The sequence below is a fragment of the Anthonomus grandis genome, chromosome 7 (assembly GCF_022605725.1).
Source record: "Anthonomus grandis grandis chromosome 7, icAntGran1.3, whole genome shotgun sequence".
NCBI lineage: Eukaryota > Metazoa > Arthropoda > Insecta > Coleoptera > Curculionidae > Anthonomus > Anthonomus grandis.
The window spans coordinates 20,010,744-20,028,912 of record NC_065552.1 but is presented as its reverse complement, the minus strand read 5'-3'; the positions used below and the strand labels follow the sequence as shown (position 1 = coordinate 20,028,912).

At 35.7% G+C, this 18,169-nt stretch overlaps 1 long non-coding RNA gene across 1 annotated transcript; it reads right to left on the bottom strand.

Moving 5' to 3' along the window:
* Nucleotides 1-16,342: 16,342 nt before the first annotated feature.
* On the bottom strand, nucleotides 16,343-17,281 carry LOC126738577 (uncharacterized). The gene is made up of 3 exons (XR_007661386.1): nucleotides 17,163-17,281; nucleotides 16,839-17,118; nucleotides 16,343-16,606 (listed from the first exon to the last, which is right to left on the bottom strand). It is a non-coding gene; the product is annotated as an uncharacterized LOC126738577 (long non-coding RNA).
* Between the last annotated feature and the right edge of the window lie 888 nt (nucleotides 17,282-18,169).

Genomic DNA, 18,169 nt, shown 5'->3' with positions numbered 1-18,169 from the left:
AAATAAACACACTGCGATACATTTTTGGATAATTCCTAAGCATTTTTATTTTTCGTTATGGAGTTCAGAGACGTGCCGTGGTGGCGTATTGTAATTTTTTCTCAAAAACGAAGCGAGACACTAAAAAAAGTCAAGAGACCAAAAAGTTTTATTTTAGTGGGTTTTTTAAAATAAGTAAATAAAAACGGCAAAAAAGTTGCAGGGTGATATTTTTTTCTACAAAAAGACAAAATACTTGCTCTATTGGTACGCCCCTGGAAATTTCGGATCGAAAAATTCAATGAAATCGACTAACGCATTTCTAAATTATTAATAAAAAACTTAATTTTTGGAAAAAAGTTGACACCCTGTATCTCGGAAACGAAACATTTCCGGACCCATGTTCATATAAACTTTTTTTCTTATTTTGCTGAGCGGAATCTCCCCTAAGGTTTTGGCACCACAACTCTGAAACACCCTGTATAACAGATAAGGGTATATTATATTCCTTATGTAAAATCTAAAACTATAACAATTTGTGTTATTAAATTTTTGTTTTTTAAGTTTAAGAAAACCATACTGTGTATAATATTAGTGTCATATCGATAGTCTTAACAAACTAAGCTGTGTTTTTAGTTATTAAGAAATTGTAAAAACTAGTCAAAAGTTCCTAGGCAGGGTTTAAGCCCCAATTTTAAAGGGACAGTATTGTTATATTAAACATAAAAAAATTTAAAAAAAAAGTTCCAATTTATAACGTTAAATTTCTTTTAAGTTCTAAATTTTACAGCAACAAATCTTCAAAAAAGTTGTTTTTGCTCTTTCTATTATTATTTTGTATTTCAGAAAGTGAGAACGATATAGTATATACTGGTAGTAAATACTGGCCCTTTGAGAAAGTAGCCGCTTATTCGTTTGTTTTGTTTTCAAGAATTTTTTTTTGTTTTTAAGAAATCCAAAAAAATAATCTATTTTTGGATTTCCTACTATGGGTACTACTTATTACTGTTATCTGGGGTCTTGTGGAGTACTTAATAGGTCCTTAACGTCTTAATTTTTGAGCTGGAGGTTATTAAGAAAAAATACCTTTTTTATGTGCATTAACATGCAGCACTTACATTTAATTAAAGAAATTATAGAGTGAAGTCGGCATATATGGAATACCAATCATTTTTATAGCGATAACATCAAAACATAAGTGTTTAGAGCTGCATGATTTCATTAATATATACTTCTAAGTATCTCCAAAGAGTGTCAGGTGCTAAATTAAAAATTAAATCATATTCGGTAATTTTACAAAAACATTTAAAAAAAATGCATTTTTGGCCGACAAAAAAAAGGAGGGTAATATGGAATATGCATATCGGGTAATATGGAATAGACTTATTATACGCAAAAAACTAAAAAACTTTACTAAAATTATTTAACTTCAGAACATCAATATGAATATAAAAGTATATCTAGGAATTGCAAAAATCGCAAACAAATACATCTTTTTCTGCACTGGTACAAGCTTCGTGAGCCCATTCATGGCAGATGGCACTGCTTCAGATTCTGAATCAGAGGAACTAGATAGTACATATTTTTTCGTGACTTTACGCTTCTTGGTTTGTAATCCACTAGATCCAGGTTCATCGAAAACGTTTCGTGTAACTTTTTGTTTTGAGAGATTAATTGATTGTTCTAATTCCTCCTTATTCGGCGTCGACGTGATTATTTTGGAACGCCCACATTTTCTTCCCCGAGTTGCCGGCTTCTTTGTTAGTTCTGGAACTGGAATTATGTCACTAGGATAAACATAAGGCAAGTTATTTTGCTCATTATGAGGACGTGTATTATCGTTCGGCAAATTTTGATTTTCGTTTTGCATTTCGGCCGCAAATTCTTCGTCTGTGAATGTATGTCTGTATATTTCTTTTTAAAGGGTAGATCCCAGTGGCACTAAATCCTTTAACAGCTCTTTCCCCAGATTGCACTTTAAGATAGGCGCTACCAAATAACTGGCAAATATCAAAATGTGTTACTGCACGTTTTTCCGTTCTCATGAAGATTCTCACTTCTTCGTTATAGAAGGTCTTTAATGCACCCATGACGGTCTTATCAAGGGGCTGAAGTTTGTGCGTTGTATGTGGTGGTAGGCATAAAATAGTAACATTATTTTCTTTAGCTTTGATAAGTACATCTAGATTTCTAGTGTGAGTGTGATGGCCGTCTAATATCAACAGTATTGGTTTTGTTGCTGAAGGTTTGGCTAGCTCTAGGAAGTGGTCAAACCATTTTGTAAATAAATCTGTTTGAATCCACCCGGATGGGTGAAAAGCAAACAGCGATTCTGGAGGTGCCCCCTTTTTCAACTGCTCACTGGCTTTTTTGCGTGGAAAGATGATCATCGGTGGCACAAAATTACCTGCCGCACTCATACACATTACGATGGTTATAAGTGAACCTCTTTCGGCTGATGTGAGAGTACCAACTTGTCGTTTGCCTCTAAGCGATACCACTTCTGGACATCTTGATTGCACAATGGACAACCCCGACTCATCTACATTATATATTTGATGAGGTCCATAATTTCGCTCCGCCATATTCCTCTCTAATAAGTCGAAAAACTCATTGACATTTTCCCTATTAAAACCAACGGCTCTTGCTAGGGAAGTTCCAGTGGGCTTTCGTAAACTTAGTGTAGCCTTATGCCTGTGCATGAATGATGAAAACCAATCTTTTCCCGCAGATTCACGTAAAAGAGAGAATGGATTTGGTATATTGTTACGTGTAGCAAGTTGGAATGCTAGAGATCGGACATCCCTTCTTGTCAGACCAAAAAACTTCTGATCCATTATAAGTAAATATTGAACTAGTTCCTTTTCCAACTCCTCTGACAAAACTGGTCGTTTACCCAACTTCGTTTTACTCACAATTGCTGGAGGCCCTTCAGTATGACAGAGGCGAAAAAGTGTTGAGCGTGGAACTTTAAATCTTTTTGCTGCCGCCAAATAACCCATATTTCTGTTTCTTACTGATTCAATGGCGTTTTCCATATCTTCCTCACTCCATTGTTTTCGCTTTTGCTTGAAGGGAGCAGCCATTATGTCTGAAAATTAAAAAAAAACTCTATTTTATACTGAGCGGGTAATATGGGATATGGGATAGGGCGGGTAATATGGAATATCCTTATTACACGCTACACAATATGTAAACAAAACAAGTACTCTATATAGTATCATGAAAAATATCAAAGCAAATCTTTAAGATTTCTACCATATTATGCCTAAACAAACTTACCATGCGCTTAAACACTTTTGTTTCAACAAAATGTAGTCACAAAACGATTTTAACTGACCCCGTGTACAAACTCTGAACATGTGAAAAATCATAACCTCAACTTTTTCGGCGTTGATGGCGTATGCGTAAATTTTACTTCATGCCAACAGTCTAGAATTTCAACAAGAATTCTAATGTCGCCATCACTCTAGAGATGGAGCCACCAGTTTAAAAATTATGAAAAGTTCTATATTACCCGACTATTCCATATATGCCGACTTTACTCTATATATTAATATTTGTCTAAAAAAGGACTGAAGTGCTATAACTTTTTAAAGAAATTTATGACAATAATTATGTGTATATTCATTCTTATTCTGGAAATCGGACCCTTGCGAAATAGGTATAGACGCTCATTTAATTTATATTTTTAAAGTTCCTATAATTTTTGTTAAATAAATAAGATTGGTATAGTTTTGTTGAGTTTTTTTTAGTTCAGCTAATATTTCAACATCCCCATTGAGCTGCATATTATGAGTGCTTTTAAGAAAATGCTAGGGCAAAAAAATAAAACCAAATTTTGTAAATTGAATTTTTTTTATATTAAAAAAAAATATATATTTTTATATATTACATTTTTAAGTATTTTTACCAAAATAAGCCATAAACTAGATGAAAGTGGAAGAAACATATTTCACAAAAACAATTTTATTAATGAATATTAAGAATATGGGTAGAACAAAAACACAAATTATAATAACTATTCTTTTATTTTTATTACTTAAGCAGCGAATGAAGCAAAAGTCGAAAAAGGAATGAATCTTAAATATATCCCTTTTAATACAGACTAATACGGACCTAATGAATCGGTCTTTGTATTAGTAAAAACACTACGTCAGTTATTATACAAACGCATTTATATTACAGTTGCTTTCTGTTTTCATAAAGAAAGATGATGTGGATATTGGCTTAAACTAAATATAAACATCATAAACCTCTCCAATAATAGAAATATATTGAGTCATATTTGTTGACTATTAAATACATCTATTTCAATACACCCTCTCAAAAATGAATCAATTATATTTAAATAAAAATGTATAAGTTATAACCTAATTAAGTAATAACGTTCAAAGAATAGTCATATCTGGGGAAAATAATTTATATGGTCCAACATTCGTTGCTAGGATTTGGAAAAACCCCAAAAAAAAAACCAAATCAAACCATTTAGTTCCACTTAAAAGTATACTATCTTATTTATTCGATAGTTTTTGTAGCCCCAAATTGAATAGGACTTCGTGGAACTTTGGAGCTGGAAGTTGCTTCGTAAAAATGTCAGCCAACTGTTGACCTGTGGGAACATATTTTATTAATATGGTTTTATTTTGTACCTGCTCTCTAGTAAAATGATATTTAATATCTATATGCTTAGATCGTTTAAAATCAACAGGATTATTAGCAACCGAAATACAACCATTATTATCTTCATATAAAATTATTGGCTTAAAAATATTTATTTCAATACTTGTTAATAAGGACTTAATCCAGAGAGCTTCTCGAACCCCTTCAAAAATTGCCATATATTCTGCCTCCATCGAAGATGTAGCGACAGAATTTTGTTTTCTTGTGTTCCATGAAATTACACAAGTTTCAAATAATTTAAACAAAAATCCTGTCGTACTTTTTCGATCTATTTCATTACTACCCCAATCAGCATCTACATAGCCAATTAAAATGTCGGTATATTTATTTCTGGCATAAATTAGTTTTAAATCAACATTAAATTTCGGCATGGGGCATCATATTGTTCATCGGCATTTAATGCTAAATAATTTAATTTAGACGGCAGAGGTGTTTTTACGGGTTTGCAATCGCTCATATTAAAATTATTAAGCACATTTTTTAAATAATTACTTTGATCTAAAGAAATTTGATTTTGATTTCTTTCAATTCTGATTCCTAAAAAATAATTTAAACCATTCATATCAACCATTTTAAATTTATTTTTTAAATAAGTTTTAAAACTCAACATTGTGTTAATATTGCCAGTAGCTATTGCTAAATCGTCTACATATAGAATTACGTAAACATTTTCGGTGATATGGCCTTTATTTAAGAAATATAAACAGTGGTCAACGCTTGAATTTTGAAAATTGTGCTGTTTTAAAAATTTATCAAAATGCTCATACCAGCATCTTGCTGATTGCTTTAACCCATATAATGATTTATTTAATTTACATACATAGCCGTCTTTTGTATTAATACCTTCGGGAATTTTCATATATATTTCCTCTTTTAATATACCATTTAAATATGCCATTTTAACATCCATTTGATGAATGTGCAAATTCAATTGGTTGGCAATTGCTAAAAATATTCTGAAAGTCGATATTCGGGCAACTGGGGCAAAAATTTCATTATAATCTAGGAGATATTGTTGGCTAAAACCTCTGGCTACTAATCGAGCTTTATACTTGGGTAAACTACCCTGTATGTTGTTTTTAACAGTAAACACCCATTTACAGTCTACAATATTTTTATTTATTGGTTTAGGTACTAAAGACCAGGTGTCATTAATTAGCAAAGATAGCCTCATTAATAGCCTTTTCCCATTCATTTTTATCAGCTCGTTTATTTATATCTTGAAAACAAGAAGGGACTTTTAAGTGGGGTGTTTGTACACTCATAAAAGTACCAATTTCATTTTCGTTATATGAAATTTTAGGAAGATTTATGAGTCTTTCGCTCCGTCTGGGTTCCGTAACGGGTGTCCCAGATTTTTTGGTCGGTATTTTGTTTACATAACTGATTTTTATCCTCGGTTTTATTGACAGCTTTATTATTAACTGTTTTAATTTCCGATTGTAAAGGGAAAACAATCGGTACCGGGTTTTTATCAGTTTTAGATATTTTAATACCTTCGGAGCTTTGTGTGTGAAACCTTTCATCAAGTTCAATTTGAGGTCTTGATGTGTTAAAAGTGGTTTCATCAAATATAACGTCCCGAGCTGTAATGAATTTATTATTTTGGGAATTAAAAATTTTATAACCATTCGGTTCATAGCCAACAAATATGCCCTTGACAGATTTTTGCTCGAATTTTGTTTTTCGAGATTTATTATGTACAAAAGCAGTAGAGCCAAAAACTTTTAAGTGATCTACTTTGGGCTTTTTATTATGCCACAATTCGTAAGGTGTTTCCTTCTTAAGTAGTGTATTTGTCGGGGTTAAATTTAAAATATATGTGGCACTTAAAATAGCTTCACCCCAAAAACGTGTATGTAAGAAAACTCGATAATTAAATTAAAAATTATATTAATAATAAAACTGCGACGTTACGAACAACAAAATACATGCTTTCCTAAAGAAAGGCAAAGAGCGAGTCCCTTCTAAATCAGTTCCGTCCCAAAAAGTAAACATCATGATCATACTAAAAAGTGTAAAAACACTAACGTAACCATAACTTAAATTCTAAAGAAAAATAACTCTTAGGTCACTAGTAATAAACTATAGCTATTAATTAACAAATAACTTATAATAAGTTATTGCCCCGCCGACATAAGTATCCCAAAGCATAAATATTGGGGCGACGATTTATGATGATGACCTAGCGTCGCGTCGTCATCACGTCGGTACTTCTTACATGTATTTAAATTTGCACCATGTATCATGGCTCTAGCTTTTTCTGTAAGAGTTCTGTTCATTCTCTCCGCAACAGAATTTTGTTGAGGAGTATATGGAACGGTTAAATGAAAAGAAATACCTTTATCTTTACAAAATGATTTCATTTCGTTAGAGAGATACTCACGCCCATTATCACAATATAGAAATGCTACTTTTAAAGAAAAATGGGCCTCACCTTTTAGTACAAAATCTCGAAAAACATTATATGTTTCTGATTTATAGACTAATAAATATGTTACCGTATAGTGAGTAAATTCATCAATAAATGTTATAAAATAATTTTTATTGTCTATTGTAGGTGGAGAAATAGGTCCACAAATGTCTGAGTGAATAATAATTACGCGGTTTAAATATAAGGACAATAATCTTTTTGTTATATAGGTTCGAAATAAGTGTCAGTTATTTATGGAAAAAGTAATGATGTGCGGCACTTAAGAAGTACGTAGCGATAGCCGAGAAATATTAGTTTGTAACTTGATACTTTGTTTAGGTTAAAAAGGTTTAGAGGATAAGGCGTATTTTTAGGAAGAAACAAAAAACAGTTCCATATGAAGTCGTGGCGGTTAAAGATTAAATAAAAGTTGATTGAATTTAGATAAAAAGAGATTGTTTTTCGTTATAAATTTTAACAATATATAGTGGTCTTAGAATATGAGATTTATCTTTACTTTTAGCAAAAAGCAAACATGCTTGCTTTCCATAAATGCAAGCTTCACATAAACCAGTATTTAATTTCTCATAATATTTCTGCCTTTTTAGTTCTAAAAATTTATTCTTACTTATATGACCTAAGCGCTCATGCCACACTATATAATTATCATATGGCGCTTTGGTTTCATGCACATTTATTTGATTTGCAATATTTTGACTTTTATTTATTTTAAAAATTATTGGTATTAAATTATTAATCACCTTACCAGTTATAATGGTTTTACTTTCATGGCTTATCGTCACTTCTCCATTTGATGTAAAAAGTACATCCATACCTGCCTCTTGCATGCGTCTTACCGAGAGTAGGTTGTATGGAACTTCGGGAGTGAATAACACATTTTCCAACTTTCCATGGACACCCAAGTTGGTAATAATATTGATTTCTCCTCTTTGATAAGCCTTTACAGCAGTATTGTTTTTCGCAACTGATATGTCCACTGGTTTTGTTAATTCCGTAGAATGGGTAAAATATTGGTGCCGATTTATAATATGATCGGTCCAGAAGAAACTTAATAGTATTATTGCTTTGATGGTTAGCAGGTTTTGGCAAATTGCTACTAGACATCATAAATGCAAAACTTGATTCATCCTGATTGGTTTGAATCGTATGTAATGTCCTGAATTCCTCGTTTGTAGTAGAAACAGTTTGATTTAAGGTGATTTGTCCTACCACAATAGTCGCACCTTGTAAAAGTATATCTCTTCTTCGGGTAGCTGTTTTGTTTCATGATCCAATAAACGTGTTTTTACGAAACCTAAATTGATGGTGTCTTCCGACAAAGTTTCAATCGCAGTCACTATCCCATCATATGAAGGCGGCAGAGTTAAGAGTAAGTGGGCTACTCTACTCATTTCGCTTAATACAGCTCCTGCGGATGTTAATTCAATAATCATTTCATCAAACTTGATGAAATGTTCGATTAAAGGTGTATCTTGCTTGAATTTAAAACTTAGCAATTTCTTTTGAACAGCAAGCTGGGTGGCCAAACTTTTTCTTTCATAAATGGTGTCCAGCTTTTGTAAAATTGCACGAGCAGTGTCCTCCTCGGTAATCATGCCCACCATTACATCGCTTAAGTATTTAATAATACAACCCTTAGCAATTGATTCCAATTGTTGCCAGTTGACAGGTAAGTCAATAGGTGGATTTTCTTGTAACACTTGTGATGCACCCTCTTCGGCAATAAGAGCTTTTATGCGGAACTTCCATATTGAATAATTAGTTCCATTAAACGAAGTAATATTACGTCGCACCTTTTTATTGTTTTCCATTGTCACTATTTTTTTTTGCACTAACAACACCGAAGTTTATTTACACTTTGAAAGTTTGTAATTTTTTATCGCGTACCGAATTTATTCAAACAAACGTTCTGGGCCCATAACCTATTAAGAATATGGGTAGAACAAAAACACAAATTATAATAACTTTCTTTTATTTTTATTACTTAAGCAGCGAATGAAGCAAAAGTCGAAAAAGGAATAAATCTTAAATATATCGCTTTTAATACAGACTAATACGGACCTAATGAATCGGTCTTTGTATTAGTAAAAACACTACGTCAGTTATTATACAAACGCATTTATATTACAGTTGCTTTCTGTTTTCATAAAGAAAGATGACGATGTGGATATTGGCTTAAACTAAATATAAACATCATAAACCTCTCCAATAATAGAAATATATTGAGTCATATTTGTTGACTATTAAATACATCTATTTCAATAATGAATATAAATGTAGTTTAGGTTCAAAAGACAAAATTACATACACTTATGTATTTTAATTAAAAAAAAAACAATTGAAATGGCTTCATATCTAGACATATTTATAAAATGGTGACCCTGAAAAGATTGATGAAATTAGCTATGTTATCAATCAAACCAAATTCTTTTGGCGCCGAACGAAATTTGTAATTAAAATTCATTATTTGCTAATTTCCTAAATATTCCTCCAACTGTGGGGGATTAATATTAAAATATGCCAAATGCTGACCAGGATATAGGCAGGTATGGCAATTACTTAGAAGCACTCCGACATGGTACATAGTACCAACTTCATGTAAAGTAATTTTTGATTTTTTTAAAATCAAGAAAGGCAAACACAGCTAATATTTTCCCAAATCCGCATTCGACAGCAACTCTTAAACTACTCATAGTGTTGTTGAATTGCTGCCTTTCAGGATGACCAGCTATCTGGTGTTGGGAGAAAGGTGTCACTAAAAGTTCCCTTAAGCTATATCCTTGGTCTCCATATACAAGGTATTTTCTATCATCAAATACTGTTGATGCCTCTAACTCGGCGTAAATGCCCGATTCCCTGAATATCCCTGCATCATGTTGATGGCCAGGGTATGCCCCTTTTAAATTTATTATTATTCCATCTGGACATAACAGAGTGTTGAAACCCACAAAATGTTAAACTTAAATACTTTTTGTAAGCCAGCAACAGCGTATTTACAGACTAGAAAGTCATGCGTTGCGGGTGGCCTATAAGTAATTTGTAAGTAATAGGTTAAGTACACGTGTGAATATTGCGGCAGGTAGTAGCAAGGTTAAGTTTATGTTTTTCTGTAAATTCTTTCGGCGTCTTTTTATGGTAAAATAAAAGTTTTTTTTTCTCTGCGTTAATTCAGTGGAGTTTCATTTCTGAACGGGTAGTTTGTAGTGAACCCACATTTTTATGGCGACCGTGACAGGACGCAGAGGAAAATAGTAGTGAAACGCCGGTAAAGTGTGAAAACCTGAGTTGTCTTTTGTCGCCGTTTGTATTCGAATTACGCCTCAGTTTTTGTGCTGTTTCGGTTTTGAGGCCGGTTTGACCGAATTCGTGTATTAAAAAAGCGAAAAGACAATGTCGGGACTCGATAATAAGAAAAAAGTTCGTGCCGTAGTCCGTGGCTCCTTTACAAAATACGCTAATGAGCTCGATAGTCTTTTGACACAACCTGGAACTGATCCACAAGCAATAGAGGTATGTCGCGACATTCTGAAGGACAGGTTTAACGAATTAAAGGCTGTTAGTTCCGAGTGCTTTTATCTACTGTTAGATGAAAATACAAGTGAGGCAGACCTGACCGCAGACAGGGATTGTTGTGATGGTTATGAAAGGAGGTTCAAGGAACTGAGCATAAAAAGTGCCAAAAGGGTGTCAGCAGTACCTAGAGACGAAGAGGAGGTTCCAGACAGGAGCGAACATGACTATGACATACGTTATTTGGGTAAGAGAAAGTTTAAATTACCTACCATACAGTTTAAACAGTTTGACGGTAACATTAGGGATTGGCTTTCTTTCTGGACCCAATTTAAAAAGGTTGATGAGGATCCAGACATAGATGCAGCAGATAAAGTCGAATATCTAATACAAGCTACTGTGCCTAATAGCCGAGCCCGAAACCTCGTTAACAGTTTTCCTGCCACTGGGGAAAATTATTCTAAAATTGTCGATAGCCTTAAGTCACGTTTTGGTAGGGAAGATATTCAGGTAGAGGTTTATGTTAGAGAACTGTTAAAACTTGTACTGAATAATGCCGTCTCCAAAGCCAAGCCTGATGTGTCAACTCTGTACGACAGTATTGAAACCCAGCTGCGAGCTCTGGAAACCCTGGGCATAACGCCAGATAAGTATTCTTCTATGCTTTACCCTTTAATTGAGTCCTGTTTGCCTGAGGACTTGTTGAGAGTGTGGCAAAGAACTTCAGGTATCCTGTGTGCAGAAATCTCCAATGAAGAGGAGCCGGATGAAAGTGAGTCTGTGTCTGGAGCGTCCTGTATTAATTCTCTGGAAAATAGATTAAAGGCCTTGCTTAAGTTTCTTAGAAATGAGGTGGATAATGAGCAGAGGATTTCCATGGCATCGGAGGGATTTGGTCTGCACAAGCCAAGGGGCCTCACTTCAAGAGAAGGGGAAGGAAAACCAGGGAGTTCTGATTCTCGTGGTGTGTTGCCTACAGCTGCTAATCTTGTCAACCAGGAGCAGAGTTTAGAACTACGACATGGCAATCGAGCTACGTGTATCTTTTGTGAGAGGCATCATGACAGTCCGAGTTGCTTCAAGGCGCAGAGTTTTTCCTTAGAAAAAAGAAGGGAGATTTTGTCTGCAAAAAGGGCATGCTACAGGTGCTTAAAAGTTGGTCATCAGTCTCGCAGGTGTCATGCTCGTCTTAAATGTGTGATTTGTGGTAAATCCCATGTAGTTTTGATGTGTCCCGAATCAGGAACCCATAGATCAGCTAAACCAGGTGAAAATAGCACTCCAAGAGAAAATAACAATCTTGCTGAAATGCAGCTTTCCTGCACCAGTGACTCCAAAAGACAGCATGTGTTTTTGCAGACCCTAAGGGTGAAAATCAAGGGTGAAAATTGCATGAAGGAAGTAAGAGCTCTCATTGATACTGGATCACAGCGCTCATACATTTTGAAATCTACAGTGCAGACGTTGCAGCTTGTGGCCAAGTCGAGGGAAAATATCATGCACTGCTTATTTGGAGGTGTTTTGTCAGAGCAGTCCCACAGTGTTTATGAGATTCATTTGTCGCAGGACAATGGTTTTAAGTGTAGGTTTGATGTGTTAGACCAGCCTAAGATTTGCAGTGAAATTCCCAGTGTTTTTTCCGGAGTGTGGATGGATGAGCTGCAAAACCTAAATATTGAAGTTAGTGATGTGGGACAGTCAGCGACTATTGAGTTGTTAATCGGTTCTGATGTAGCCGGAAAGTTATATACAGGTCGCACACAAAGACTCAGCTGTGGGCTGACAGCCATGGAAACTTTGCTAGGCTGGACGATTATGGGTAAAGTGCCAATAGAGCCTGGTGAAGAAAATGTATCCCACAGCTTTTTAAATTGTATGGTGATGGATTCCAGTATAAGTAATCTATGGGAGCTGGACGTACTAGGAATCACTGACCCCGTGGCTAATAAAAGTAAGCTGGATTTGGAAAAGGCGGCTTTAGAATTTTTTGACCAGAAGGTTCAAGTAAATGAAGAAGGGAGGTATGAAGTGAGGCTTCCATGGCTGGATGGACACCCCCCACTACCGACCAACCATTCCATAGGAAAGAAGAGACTTGGAACAACTCTTAAGAAATTGAAGTCAGAAAATGTATATGAGTCATATGATACCATTTTCCAGGAATGGCTTCAAGAAGGTGTTATAGAGCTTGTGCCTGACAGTGATGACAACTTGGGCCATTATCTGCCACACCGGCCAGTAATAAAATCGAGTTCCAACTGCACAACCAAAATAAGGCCAGTTTTTGACGCCAGTGCAAAAGTAAAAGGAAAAGTTTCATTAAACCAGTGTCTGGAAAAAGGTCCTAACCTTATCGAGCTGATTCCAGAGATTTTAACACGATTCAGGCGAAGTAAGATTGGAGTGACCTCAGACGTCAAAAAAGCTTTTCTACAGATAAGTGTACACCCTACAGACCGAGATTTTTTAAAGTTTATTTGGGTTGATTCTCGGGAAAAGGAAATAGTGTACCGACACAGGCGTGTTGTTTTTGGTGTGACAAGTAGCCCATTTTTACTTGCAGCAACAATCAAACATCATCTTTCTTTGGAAATAAAAAAGTGTGATGAAGGTACTTCTGTTTTTGACAGTTCCATACTCACAACTTTAGCTAAGTGCTTCTATGTGGACAATTGTGTGAACAGCGTACCGGATTTTGAAACTTTGCAGAATTTTATAAGTCAGTCCACTAAGATTTTGGCACAGGCAAAGTTTGAACTAAGAGGGTGGGAGTTCTCTAATGCTACACAAGTTGTAGGTGATGGTGCTTCCATTGAAGCCACACCTCTCCTAGGTCTTGTCTGGAATACACACACTGATACTTTGGGTATAAATAAAGAATGTCTTAGAGATTTGGAGTCGCTTTTGGATAAACCTGTTACCAAGAGGATCATGTTGTCATTAGCTCAAAAAGTGTTCGATCCCATAGGATTTACATCCCCGACTACGTTGATTCCAAAATTGTTACTCCAGAACACTTGGAAAGAAAAATTGTCATGGGATGCAGAAGTTGGTCCCGATATTGAGAAGTTGTTTCGAGATTGGACTAAAGACTTACCCATTCTGTTCAATATACAGGTTCCCCGTTGGATAAATGGGACGGGTAATGAAAAGGAAATGAGCCTACACACGTTCTGCGACGCAAGTAAGAGTGCCTATGCCGCTGCCGTATTTATAAGGTGTGTCTATCAAGACAAGGTTTATCTTACTCTTTTGGCTGCTAAAAGTCGAGTTGCTCCATTGAAAATTGTAACCATACCTCGAATGGAGTTGTTGGGAGCAGTCATTGGCACTAGATTGTGCAATTCTATAAAAGAAGCTCTTGAACTTGATATAGAATGTTTTTTCTGGACTGATTCGACAACAGTGTTGTCATGGATCAGAAGAGATGAGGAGTGGGGCACGTTTGTAGGCAATAGAGTGACTGAGATCAGGAAAACCACCGCAATAGACAGCTGGCACCACGTTCCTGGTTCTCAAAATCCTGCAGATCTCCCCTCAAGAGGATGTTCACCTCGACAGCTATATGAGTCGAGATGGTGGGAGGGTCCCAATTGGCTGCGTGAAAATCATGATTTGTGGCCCCATGAAACTGGCACATACAATGAGACAGAAATATTTTCTGAAAAGAAAAAATGTGTGGTAGCTAGCTTGGTGAATTCCGAAGCAGCTAAGGCTTCAGAGGAATGGCATTTATCCTATTTCTCAAGCTATATCAAAACTGTTCGGATGATAGCTTGGATATTGAGGTTTACACACAATGTTCGACAGGGAGATAAGCGTGTTGGTGAGCTGTCAGCTGAAGAGATGGATCGGGCAGAAATTGTTGTCTTAAAAGTTGTGCAACAGGAGTGTTTTTTGAAGAATGATCAGAGACTGAAGACATTGGACATATACCAAGATGATTCTGGCCTTATACGCTTGAGATCACGTGTTGCTAATCGGGAAGACACTGTATACTTTCGCAGGCCAATAGTGTTACCTTCACGCCATGTTGTGACTGAAAGACTCATTTTTGATACCCACAGGAGGTCTTGTCACGTTGGCGCTCAGGGCTTGTTGAGTTTGTTGAGGGAAAAATATTGGATATTGGGTGGAAGGAGATATATTAGAAGTGTTATTTCAAAATGTGTAATATGTCGGCGGCACACACTCAAGGGTATTCAAGTCCAGACTCCACCTCTTCCTGCAGATCGAGTTAATGATGCATCAGCTTTCCAGATCACTGGTGTAGATTTCGCTGGCCCTCTGCATCTTAGGACAGGGGAGAAGGTTTGGATATGTATTTTCACGTGCGCTATTTATAGAGCGGTACATTTGGAAATAGCTACTTCACTATCCACCGAGTGCTTTATGAAAGTTTTAAGAAGATTTGTCGCTCGAAGAGGAAGGCCAAAGGTTGTATATAGCGACAATGGTACCAACTTTGTTGGGACAGAAAATCTATTTAAACGACTAGAGTGGAGTGAGGTGGAACGATTTGCAGCTGTGGAGCGGATAACGTGGCGCTTCAACCCGCCAACCGCAGCCTGGTGGGGCGGGTTTTGGGAGCGGCTTATAGGAATTCTAAAGGGACTGTTGCGAAAAGTTCTTGGACGTGCGGCGCTTACTTATGAGGACTTACTTACGGTAATATGTGACTGTGAACAAATAATAAACTCTCGACCTTTGACATATATATCCGAAGACGCGAACGACTTGGTACCTCTTACTCCTGTGATGTTTACACGCGACTTGTCAGAAGATATGTTACCTGAGTGCGAAATTGTAGATCGATCTTCATTGTGTCGAAAAGTAAAGCGAATACAAAAACTTCGGGAAGATTTACGGGCAAGATTTCGTAATGAGTACCTTGGACATCTTCGAAACATCTCTTGTGTTAAGTCTCCTAGGCAAGTTAAAATTGGGGATGTTGTACTCGTCGGTAATGACCATGGCAAAAGAATTGACTGGCCACTTGGTCGAATTACCGAGCTTTTACCCGGTAAGGATGGTGTTGTGCGTTTAGTGCGCGTTTCTACGGTAAATGGAGCGATGCTGCGTCCTGTGCAAAGGGTCTATGCTTTAGAAGAGGCCGGAGTACCCGTTGATGCTGGCATTGGCTACTCAGAAGTTCAAGCGGTTCCATCGGAGGCTGTTAAGAGTGTTAAGAAGCCATCCGCGATCGGGAGTGTAAATAGCAGAGCACCCGCCTCGAGTAACAGTGATTCCTCTGATGAGGAAGTGAGTGATGATGTGCCTTTCTCGGAAAATGGGAATGACCAGATCAAGTGTGCCACCGCTAAAGTCACGCGTAGTGGGAGGGCAATAAAGTTACCTGTCCGATATAATGACTAACTTAGGGACTGGCAAGAACATTTTGTTTTAGTTTTTTATGCGAGAAACTTGTGTTTAGTTTCTCGGGTGGGAGAATGTTGAAACCCACAAAATGTTAAACTTAAATACTTTTTGTAAGCCAGCAACAGCGTATTTACAGACTAGAAAGTCATGCGTTGCGGGTGGCCTATAAGTAATTTGTAAGTAATAGGTTAAGTACACGTGTGAATATTGCGGCAGGTAGTAGCAAGGTTAAGTTTATGTTTTTCTGTAAATTCTTTCGGCGTCTTTTTATGGTAAAATAAAAGTTTTTTTTTTCTCTGCGTTAATTCAGTGGAGTTTCATTTCTGAACGGGTAGTTTGTAGTGAACCCACACAGAGATTGATATTTAACACAGTGTACTTTCTTGTACCCTGAGTAGTACAATCTCTGGTTTATTGATGGCCTACAAATAGGTCGTACAGTTACCATCAATAAACGCCCATATATTGTTCATTGGAGCTCCCTTTTCAGCTATGACCTAAAAAAAACCCATTAAAAAATTTTAAAAGGGACACTATAGGATTATCCAAATAATATCTCCAACTCTCCCAGTCGGTTGGGGTAAGAGAGTATTCGTAAGAGTATGCACAGTGCTGTAACTCCTAAAAATAACATTTTATGAATTAGTACAACTAGAGAATGAATAGAATGAGAAGATATAAAAGGATGATAAGAACATAAAAAAAGGGAGGGTGCATATATAAAAAATAAAAGTTAAGAACATGATCATAGCAATTAATATACTTATTATATTATAGACACAAACTTACAAACACATACACATAAGAAAATATCTCATAAAATATTGAATACCTACCACAAGAATACACTTACCACTTGAGCTAATGTTATGAACATTAATATTATTTGGTATATCCAATGCAGCAGCAAGTCTGGGAATGTGCTCTTTTTCGAAATGAAAAAGTCTTTTCGCCCCAACATTGGAAACATTTTCCAGATTAAATCTACCATACCAGTCAGCTCTATTTCCGACATTTTCGCCATCAAAAATGTGCAAAATCATAGCATCCTCCATATCATCCTCTTCGTCACTAAAAGCACCGAAAACTGCAGCTTCCAAAATATCTTCTATCCTGAACCTTAGGTCAAATAACTAAATTACATTCTTATAAACTTTAAGTTGTTTTCTCTACCTACCTTATTTTCACATATAACCACAAATAACTATTAGGTAGGTATCTACAAAAAATAACAAATCAAAACACTACTAATCAAAAAACACAATTTCCTAAATTTCTATTACTAAAAATTAAAAACAATAGTAAGTGAAAGACAAATTAATAAAAATTATCCCGCCTGGCACTTGACAAATGACAAGTCGCTGTCAATTCTGTCACGTCACGTCACGTCAACACGCAGAAAATATTTCGCTTAAACTCATTTCGCAGGACACCTAACGTTATACTCGTGCGTGCGTTAACCTCGTTTAACGTGCGTAAATCTGGGCTACGTCATCGCTGCACTTAAACTCTCTACCACAGAACACAAATATATAGAGAAGTGGTGGTTGCATACAAACTGAAAGAAATTCTTCTGACACATCAGCTAGCGGCCTCTCGCTTGGCAGCGGAAACTGTTGTAACTAACTTGACAGTTTGACGTGTCTAATTGGGCCAATCTAAATGGTAGAAAGGCGTGGCCAAATTAAGGCGGGAAATTACATTTTTTTTAATCTGACAGTCTTATCATTTAATTGTAATATCTAAAGCAAACGCCTAATCAAAAAGGTTACTCATAGAGAAAAGAGCCTTTTTGTTTAGGTGTTAGCATCAGATATTGATCTGAACAAAAATAAATCTTTTCAGTTTTATTTTAGATATCTAAATAGGTTAATTTACTGCAATAATCTACGAAAGTGTACTAACAATAGTGTACGACATATCCAATTGGACAAATGGAAATAAAACAATGTTTTTTTTGCTTTAATACATTTATTATTTAATTTTCCTGAAAAAAAAATTACTTAAAATGATATACATAATACTCAATAATTCATTATAACAGACATTATATAAATTAGAATTAATCTAAAAATGTTTAAAATTATTTTGTTAGCACTGAACTACCCTAATTTTATACAGATTAGAAAAGGTTGTCAACATTTTTGTGCTGTTTTCTCTCATAATACATCTAAAGGCATTCCC